We start from the raw sequence: 9,796 nt of genomic DNA, 5'->3' as shown, positions 1-9,796 counted from the left end.
TATGTAAGTTTCCAGGCAGTGTGTTTTATTGCAGAACAAAAGTGCTTGTGGTGCAAGGATGGCCTACACTTTTTAGTTCACAGTTTGAATGTTGCATTTCACCATACTGAAATACATACATATAAACATATATAAACCATATATTTAATATCTAAATAAAATATGTTAATAAAGAGTTATCTTTAGTGAGTTGTTGGTTTAGGTTTTTTTTAAACTGGACTCTGTTTACTGAGAGCTCCGACTGTAGCCTCAATTGTTTCCCACACCCCCATTCCTTGCATCCCCTGCTGTTGTGACTTGGTGACAATTTGGTACAGCTTGAGAAAGAATAGCAGATGGACAACAGTGATCCCCGGAGGATCTGGATTGCTCTCACAAGTGTTTGCTGATTGTTCCTCTTCTGCTTTTTGAAGCCTGCTAATTATTCACAGTCCACTTACTGTATGACGTTCTGGGTGTTTTTAATCCTTCTAATTTATTTTTTTTTAATTAAAGTGTCTTGCTGTACCAGCTCAAATGCCAAACTGAAGCTTAAGGATATAACATGACTGTTATTTTTATCAAATAAGCATTTGCTTAAAGAAGAGACACCACAATAGCATTAAAAGATCTGTTTTACGGAAATGTCTTTTCTGAGTTGTAATTAAACTCAAATATTTATTAATTTAGTCCTCTGTGAGCAACTTGGATATTTTGCTGAGGATTACAATCAAGAGGACAGGCATATAATTAACTTGGGTCGTTACCTGGGCCTTCTTTTAACATAGTCACTATGTTAGCTTTCTTCCTGTTCTTTGGAACTCCCAAGGTTTATTAGAGATCAAAAAGAGGTTCCAAGAAGCTGGTTCAGAAAACCGTATGCAAGCTATCCTGGCTTACTGATAGGAATTACCTAACTTTAGTACTGCTGTCAAAATTTTTCTTAAAGTATACTATTAGTAGAAAGAATTTAATCTTTACCCCATCTGATAATATTTACCTATTTCCCCAGAATGCAAAGCTATCTGTTGAACACATCTTCTTAAAAGCACTGTTAGCAAAATTCTCACATTTCACTTCAGTAATATCGTTGTTATAATTTGCCTTGTACCTACCTTCAATTCCCTGTTTCTTTCCCTTGGGAAAAAAAAAAGAGAACATTTCTCAACATCATTTCTATTTTCTCTAATTCCTATCTTTAATTAATGAAGCAATTTTATCTTCTCCTTTCTTATCAATAGAATAACTGTTTGGGCTGTTACAATTATTTTAGCTGTCCCACTGGACTACTGTGACATTTAAGTACTTATGAGTTTAGTCCTGATTGCATTTTAAAGGTTAATTGATGGAATGTTTATCAGCAACTCTTAGTTTTATTTTTTTTTAATTTGGATCCTTTCCTCAGGGGCATCAAAGGACTCATTGTTGTTTTCAGTTTTGTAAAAATCAGTTTTTAAAAATAGTTGCTAATCATATTATTAATTTGCCCACTTTTCTGTATTTTGTTACAAAAGGGGACAAATTAGGATCACTTGTAGGTTAATAATTTTTAGTTTTGTTGATCAATTTCATTTTTATTAGGATGAGGTGTACTATGAAGTTCCTTATACTTGACAGTCACTTCTGTGATTTAGTAACTCAGATGTTTGCACAAATTGAACGGTGTAATTTCAAAGAAATTTATTTCTTCATTATTAATTTCAGTTCTGACTCATCTGCTGAACCTAAGCTAATAAGTTCAGTGCAAACGAAATTAAGAACACGTATGGTTGAATTTTGAGCCAATTAAATTATTTTTTTACACCAGTGCAACATTGACAGAGAAAACCCAAATCTGAGTGAAAAGGGTGTGCTTCATTCAGCACATGATTTTGTCAGTGTTCATCCCTTCTACACAGCTGAGATCTGGTGTGTTACCGAGGGCCACGAAGCTTGGCAGATACCCACCCAGGAGATCCTGTGTCACGACCTTTTTACCTGCAATTTGTTTTACAGTACCAAGCAGCACTAGAAAAATATTTCTGAGTCCTCCATGGCTCCACCAGGAGTTCAGAATGCTGTAGCCCCTGACACTGCAATGTGTGGTTCATGTCATTTGGGTTGTCACTGGGCATCTTGCCGGGGACAGGACCCCCTTCCTCCCCCATTCCAGTGCCAGTGGCATCCAGCCCAAGAGCTGAGGCCCGAAATCTTCAGAGCGTTCTGTTAGGAAGAAATACCGCAAGAGTACAGGCTGTACTCTAGAAACAATTTTGTTCATCTTGCAGTAAATAGCCCTTGTAATTCATCCTTGTTTATTCAGCCCATACCTGTCAGAATGCAGCAGACCTCTGAAGGAGCTAGGGTTTTTGAATTGCTGCTAGCCAACTGGGGAGTTGAATTAAAAGGGAAAATAGCAAAGGTATAGGTCCTAGAGCCTTACCTTGTGTTGTGGTAGTTGCAGTTGCCATGACCTTCTTCCCTGTAGGAGCAGGGGATTACCACAGTCATACCAGCAGGAAAAGTGAGTGACAAACTAAATGCAAGGGTGTGTTGGGACAGCAGGTCGGGCAAAGAGTAACCTTAGCACCTGAAGTAGGGGCTTGCATGCTCTTAACTACAGACAAATGAAGAACATCAGGAGCACAAGGCAGAGCTGGGTAAAGCAAGAAGTTGTGGAAGTTTCAACCTAAGAGACATGCCAGGCTATGGAATTTCAGACATAGTGGATGAATCCTAGTGCTGCAGCAGCACCATAACAAGGTGCTACTGGGCAGATTTTCCCCCTGAAGGACAATTAGATGAATAGGATGTGCATGTTTTCAAGCTGACAACAAGAAAACAGGAGTTGTTTTCTAGAAGATGGCTGCTGGCTAACAGAGCTTTGCCATCCAGCAGTTTCGCCAGTCAAGCTTGTTTACATTCTTGCCTGTGTCTTCCATTCCCTCCCAGTGAAAGTTTGACACTCCCAATTACGCCATTAAAAACAAGTGTCAGGTGCAGCTGTGACCTGAATCCCTGTAAGAGTCTGACTTAAAAACAACAGTCAAGAAAAAGGCCATATTCCCCTATATAATTTCAGGGATCTGTTGACAGGGCAGCCTCACATATAGGCACTGTATCATTACTGAAGAAGCATGAAGTATGGAAGCCCAAGGGCTAGAAGCAAAGGGAGACAAATTTCCTAAGGCCAAATGGTCTTTAAACCCATGCTGATTGCAGATATGCTGCTTGAGTGCTTGAGTAGACATTAATGCCAGAAAAGAATTGGAAACAAACTATCTTGAGGTTTGTTCTATCCATTATTATCAGCAGGATCTCCAAGAGCAGGATTTTCACTTCCAATAAGAATCGAGAGGCTGAAAGGTACAGAGTTATGAGAGAAGGAGATCAGAGATATGGGACATGGGCAGACTAATGTGTAACACTGTGTGTGGGAAGAAACTAGAGACAATGATCAACTGGCCATAGAAATCGTGTCTGGTACACGGTGGTCATGTAATATTCTCTCTTTCAGTTTCAGCTGCACCTGTTTTACTCCTACTGTTGTTTTGGTTACTAAATAAATCTTTCACCAGCCAGTGCAAACCAGGTGGGTTTTTCTTCTTGGTTTTGGAATGAACTTTCCAACACTAACAGCAAATTTTTCTAAGTAAAAAACCCTTACTGATATGGCTCTTTCTGTCCACGCAACAAACTCTTTTTTGATTGCTTTTAATGCCCAGCAGTTTAGACGTTGTTTAAATTATCAGTTTATAAAATCAAAATTTGCAAGCGTATCTTTTCCAACAAGCCTTCTTTTAAGCTTGTCCCTTAGGCTGATTCAAAGACAATGTTTTAGGCTTCTAAAGAATTTGAAGAATTACTTCAAATTATGCTATTACTTTCAGCAGCATAGCGCCAGTTTTTAACACCAAGCTCATATAAAATCAGATGCAGCCTCTATATTAGTAATAGAATTTTTCTTCAAATGATTTTGAATTAAAAACCAGCGCATGCTGCTTTTAAGTTTTTTATCTAACAATGCAATAAATTTTGGATTTTTAGAGAAAGGATGACAGGCATTTTAGAAAGACCAAAGGCAGAAATGCAGAAGCGCTGTGCACATTTGCTCATTTCAAAAAGGTTTTCTTTATTTCGAGTATTTCCAGATCCTCTCAATTTCTTACCTCCTGGGGAGTTCAAATCATCCTGGTTCATGAAATCTTTGTATTGTAATAGCATCTTCCTCCTTGTAGCTGAGTGAGATTGTTCAGCAGCAAGAACCTGGACTGGTTATTTTAATATTACAATTACAGTACAGAAATCATAAGGATGAAAGTATCAGTCAAAGTGCTGTTTGTAATTGAGATGGCCTTTCATTTCTACACAGGGGTCCTGTTCATCCAGCATCACTAAGAAAAATGTGCAGTTTCCTTAATAGATGTTCACTGAGTAAAATGAGTCCCATAAAGCCTTCGCCAAAACTGTCCCTGGTATTTTGGCAAAATTTAAAACATTTAATACGGTGAATTTTATGCAAGTTCAGTTTTGAAAAATCTTTATTTCACGTCCTACTGTAACAAATGCTTTGCTATCTGTTCCTTTTAACGCATATAAATACTCATCAGCTCATTAAAAAATACATCAGGCCAGATGGTGCAAAGAAAATGTTTCCATAGAGTTGTAATCTACAAGATAAATAGTGATTAGAGCAGCATTCATGTTGTCTAAATAGAGAGTACTTGGGTGCATTCGTATTGCGTGCAGAATAACTTTTGGTAGGTTTAGGTTTACACCCTCTCGTCATGACCAAAGACCCACGCAGAGAGAATCAAATAATGGGTGGTAATTTTAGAACTGCAGATGTGAGGCAAACAGAGTCGTGGGGTCAGTGACTGAGAAAAATATGGATTCCAGGAACTAGTGGTCATATCAGCTCAGAAAAGGTGTGCGAGCAGCTGGGACTGGGGAAATGGAAGAACAATCTGGAAATATTTGGCAGCAGCCAGCTCTGAGCCGCTATAAAGCCTGTTTAAGGGAGATAAAGCTGCATTTTCAGGTTACTTTGATCCTGAAAAAATCAGCCAAGTGCATTGCAGTCTGTTCTGTTCCTGGCACAAGTTGCATACCCTGCTTGTGCTGGATGATTTGTACTCCTGATGGCAGCCAGGAGGTTGTGAACACAGGGAATGCCAGAAAGTTTTTAAGTCTGGCACAGATGTTAATACCTCCCACAGTACCTTCTATCCAGGGAGCAAAAAACATTGATAAACATTTGTAGATTAAACATACAGACATATTTGGATTACCTTTTCCTCTGATTCATTCAAGAGTCAAACCAGGATGGAAGCATTTCTAATTGTGCTGCTAAAGTTAGCTTTGAAAATATGGAAGAATGAAATCCGAGTTAAGTCTTTGGGAGCACTACGTCTCGCCATCTTGCTGTGAGCTACCTTGCACAGCTGACTGTGACAAGGGGAGAAAATTCCAGATTTTTTTTGGGGAGATGCACTTGCTCTTAGCTGGGGAAATTCAGAAGCTGGACTCCCCACTCAGCAGCATGGAGTGCTCAGCTCCACAGCACTGCCACCTCTCTGTTTCAATCTGTAATCCAGGTGCCTCCTCTGACCGCAAGGCAGAAAGTTTGAGAATATTATTCCTGTGAATGGGTCCACAAATGGCGAAAACAAGCGAAATATGGACTGATTTTTTGGGGTGGTTAATTCTGCACTGGATTATATCTGTGAAACAATATCTGTCTTCGGTATTGGAAAATGGTATTATGGTTATATCATTTCTATGTGATGGCTTTTAAAGAGATTTCACCGGCAAGCACTCTACCTTCTATGCAAATATATAAATGGCTGCAAAAGAGCTGTTATTCAAACAGAAACCTCTTCACAGGGGATCCTATCTACACTGCACCACCTTCCTAATTCAAATTGAAATAATAATTTGAATGATTGGAACAAAGGCTGTTTAAAATGTTACCTGCATCGTAGAAATTGATGAGCATTTTAGCATTAAAACACAATGGTATTTCTAAGGTTAGCCAGTTATTTAAAAACTTCTTGCTGAGCAGTTGAATAAGTACATTTTCATAAGCACTGACTGCATTTAAGAGTTGATTAATTTTCTACAAATGTGTAGGAATTCCTTCTGTGTACTAATGTAGCACCAAACACAAGACTTTCTGCACGGAACTAAGTCAAGATGGTGTATAATATATAGCCATGAGACACAGAAGGAGGGGGATTCTAGAATGTCTCCTGTTTTTTAAAACTAGTATTTGTAGCAATCACAGTGGATTCAAAGAGAGCAGGAACCTGATTAGTAGTCAGGAACTGTCAGAAAACTCATGAAGAGGTGGTAATTTTACCATCAGCCTTACACATCTATAGCATGCTCATCTTTCTGCCTGTGAGTGGACTATATTTTCTCCCTGAAAACTAGATTGAGGAAGAAGATGGGGGATTTGAAGCTCCACTACTGAAGCCAAAAGGAGCTAAAACAGCACCAGAATTACACAGTAGAGCTGGAAATGTTATATGACTCTTTTTCTAGGGATGCTGGTATGGGGAAGGGACTTACTAGACAAATGCTTTGCTGACTCCAGAGTGAACCAGCAGCTGGGTACATTTCTCTGCATGCCCAGGCATGCAGCAAGCACCAAGTGACAGCCAGTGAGCCTGACAAAAACTGTGTTGAAAAACTTGGCATGAGATTAGTTCCCCAAAAGTCTTTTCTATATCTGGGAGGAAAAGGAAAGAAAGTGTGAAAAAGTGCTTGCATCACTTGTTCAGTTACATGAACTGCTGTCTTGCCAATGGCCACTTACATTTGCACTATCTTTTTTTTTTTTAAAGGTATAAGTTGTTGCAAATGTTATATTTGAACAGGCCAGAAGAAGCCTTCCTCTCCTCTTGAATCCATTTACTGTTACATTATAACTCCAAGCCATGACAATGCAGGCGACCATCCTATGCTGATGGGATTGCAGCACTATCTACACATCAGAGCCTATCTCCTGAGCCTCCCAAAAATCTGCCCTCCAAAGCTGCTGGAGGCAGCCTGATCCTCATGGCAATAAGCTGCATCAGTGAAGCCAGGATGAGACTTTCAGGACTCCAGTGACTGCCCCAGGGAGGAGAAATGAAAAAGGATCAGCAGCTAAATTATCGCCAGTCACAAATTAAGATGGAAGTTAGAAACAAAAAGTTAGTGGAGAAACCCAGCTGGTGAGTGGTAATAGAAATACATCCAGCAGCCTAAGAAGGTTGCCCTGGCATGGTCCAGAAACCTCCAAACAGGGATGCATCCCATGGCTGCAGTGGGGAATGAGGGAAGCTGCACTGTCTGTGCTTTCACCTGCACAGACAGTCAGTCGAGAACTCTGGTTTACAAGGCATCTTTGGAAGAAACAAACAAAAATAAATCTCCTTCTGTCTTGCTGACATACAGCAAATGACATCTGAGCTTTCCATATTTAACACAGAATATGTCACACTGATGAGTCAGCCATCTGCATCAAGGTGTCCTACTTCGGTGTGTATGTATGGTCTTTTCTCACTAAGTGTTTTCCCTAATGTTTACTCAGGCACCAGCTTAATTTTCTTTGCCAAGGGATAAAACAGTGATTTTAATTAACATCTATTTATTACACAGTTAAGCCCTTCAGAGAGAAAATTAAAAAAAAAACTACCCAAACCAAAACCAAACAACAACCCAACCAACCAAAAAATCCTTAAAAACTCCCCCCAGACTAAAACCAGTCTCATTTTTCATAGCCTGTTATGGAACAACAAATGCAAGTCTTGTGTTTCTGCAGAACAAATGCTTGAGCAGAAGACAGTTAAGCTTTTACTGGCCTCAGTGGTCAAAACACACCTGTGGCTGAAATCCAGTGAGGTGATCTCGCACTGCTTAGAGCAGGAGAGAAGGACCAGGCACTGTGCCAAAGCAAACAAAGCACTCCCTATCCTGGAAGCATGGTCCCACTCTGAAACACAGCTCTGTAAAAAAAAAAAAAAAAAACCAAAAAAAACAACCAAAACAAAAACTACAAAAAAAACCCCAAAAAGCAAAAACCTCAATCCAAACCACAAATTTTGGACTTTCCCTCCTCTTTAAATCAAATAGGTTCTGTTTTCCTAGCTTCAAACTCAGCCTGGAACTGGAGAACCAACTTGGCACCTCACCATCAGTCCTAAACATCCTGCAGTCAAAACCAAAGCACTACTTACATCTGCATGACCCCAGGATTGTAAATTGGCCTCAGATATGAATGTCATATTTGAACATGTGTTTGTTAGTCTTTGTTAATACAAGGTTAATACAAAGTGCCAAGTGTTTCTAACATCCTGTTTTATGGTAGGAGCTATTTTTGATGCTTCACAAGGCCACATTGCTCTCAGCTATTCTACTGCAACAGAAGTGAAAACTTCAGTAAATAATTTTTATGAAGGTGTGCTCCAGGCTGACTGTAGCAGGGACTCCTTTTTGCCATTAATATCACAAAATATGGCATGGAATATGGAGGACCAAAACCGTTTAAAGAAGAAGATGCCATTTTTACCATCTTTGGCAAGATCATATTGGAAAGATGCTGCTGCACAAAAGTAACTCTGAAATTTGAAAATATATATATAGATAAAACTTTTTCAAAGTAGGCTTTTTACTATGTCTCTCCACCACAGCTGACAAAAATAAAAAACCCAGTAAGATTCCTAATTCTGCTTCATCTGACAGTTTCCCTTCCGCAGGAAGAGATCTTTCTTAATCTGGGCAGTTGGCCAGCTCAGTGTCCAGTAAGTTGCTCCAGTTAGGAATAAAGCATCTTTGACACAGTTTGGTTTGTTTGCAAAAAAATATAAGAAGCCCTTCTTGTTTGAGCAGGGTATAAACCGAAGAGCTAGAGGCAGACAGCTTCTTCAAACACAGCTCTTTCAGCCAGCACCTGACCCAAAAGCCCTTTTGCAAGGCATCTCCTCTACCAGTTCTCCACAGAGCAATTCTCCACTTCATGCTCCTCACTGCCATCAAATACCTCTCGGAAATCTGACTGAGTTTGCACACCAAAGCCACCAGGCTATTCCCTGCCCCAGTATGAAACAATGCTTGGGCTTCCATGGCTCAGCAGTGAGGATTTGGTGATGGCCACACCAAGACAACTGGCTTATTAATGCAATATCTTCTCAGGTCCAGGAAGACATTCAGAAGACTTGGAAAATACCAATCAGTGGGTGGTTTTAACTGGACAAGACTGTCCTGTGAGAGTGGCCACCTACTGGCAGATCAATAGTTAAATGAATTGAACAAAAGCTAGTACAGATGTGTGAAATAAATTTTCAACATCTTTTAAACTCAGCCATACCTAAAGGGACTGAAATTCTCACCATTAAAGCTTTCAAACAGCCCACACAGTCGAACAGATGCTGTTGAAGGGCGCAACTGTTTTAAGTGTTTGTGGTGGGTTGACCTTGGCTGGAGAACAGGTGACCACCAAGGCCACTCTGTCACTCCTCTCCTCAACAGGGCAGGGCAGAACATATAACAAATGAGCTTCCTAAGCGGTCACAACCTCCTCTGGGCATCCACCTGCTCCAGCAAGGGGTCCTCAGGTGGATGTCTGTTCCCACATGGACCTCCGTGGACTGCAGGGGGACAGCCAGACAGTGTTTCCTTTCCCTCACATGTCCATGGAAAGAGTTAATCCTCCTTTCCTCACTTGAAAGAGCTCAGGTGTATTAAAGAATTCCTTTCCAATTCTGTAATTAAATTTAGCTTTTTCAACTCTGATTTGATACACCCAGATATTATTTTACTAGCTGAAAGTAACTTTTAAAAAGAAATTTCT

Source organism: Manacus candei, unplaced genomic scaffold, assembly GCF_025592945.1.
Source record: "Manacus candei isolate 608988 ecotype Guabito, Panama unplaced genomic scaffold, ASM2559294v1 h1tg000061l, whole genome shotgun sequence".
NCBI lineage: Eukaryota > Metazoa > Chordata > Aves > Passeriformes > Pipridae > Manacus > Manacus candei.
This window is presented reverse-complemented; position numbering follows the sequence as displayed.